Genomic DNA, 727 nt, shown 5'->3' with positions numbered 1-727 from the left:
TTTGAAGAGTGTCTTCATAGCTGCATCTTCGTGCACAGTTACGCTGCGTGAGTAAGAATTACCGTCTCAGATAAGTCTAGCAATTTCAGTTTATTTTTACTTTACTGACACATGCTACACAGACTTATTCCTCACGTCTCTATTTTAAGAGCCAGAAACGGTACAGTAAGTAACAGTGATTCTTCAAGGCACATACCTGGTGTACCTTTGGTCTGCCGTCATTGCTAATCCTGCCATAGATAATTCTCACACATAAAATGCTTCGGGGAGGAACGTACATACAAGAAATTATTTACCGCATATTAGGTGTTAAAATGTAAAGGTTATTCTTTTATTCAGATGATCTAAGTCGTTGTATCGTGTATGTGAAAAAAATGAAATAATCAAATTAATATTCATAGCAATTACTCTTAATTACACATGCTAGTAACTGTAGCTGACGCGTGTAGATAGAGTTGCCGATTCGACAATTTTATCATACTTATTACCATAAGTCTGCGTTCAAGCCAGGGCACCAAATAGTAATGTTCGCTTCCTCTCTAAGGTGCGGTAATCAGTCTACATGTCTACTAACCCTGAGGAAGTCGAAATGGATCTGCGTTAGAGTTATTTCATTATCGAGGCTGATTGTATGGGCGAACAGATCTCCCTCAACAATTAGTGAAGGAGATAATTACATGGGAGAAACGCCAACAATTAGGGGAAAGAGACGAAGGAAGAGGAAGAA

Source organism: Penaeus monodon, chromosome 21, assembly GCF_015228065.2.
Source record: "Penaeus monodon isolate SGIC_2016 chromosome 21, NSTDA_Pmon_1, whole genome shotgun sequence".
NCBI lineage: Eukaryota > Metazoa > Arthropoda > Malacostraca > Decapoda > Penaeidae > Penaeus > Penaeus monodon.
Note: the sequence above shows the minus strand (reverse complement) of the source record.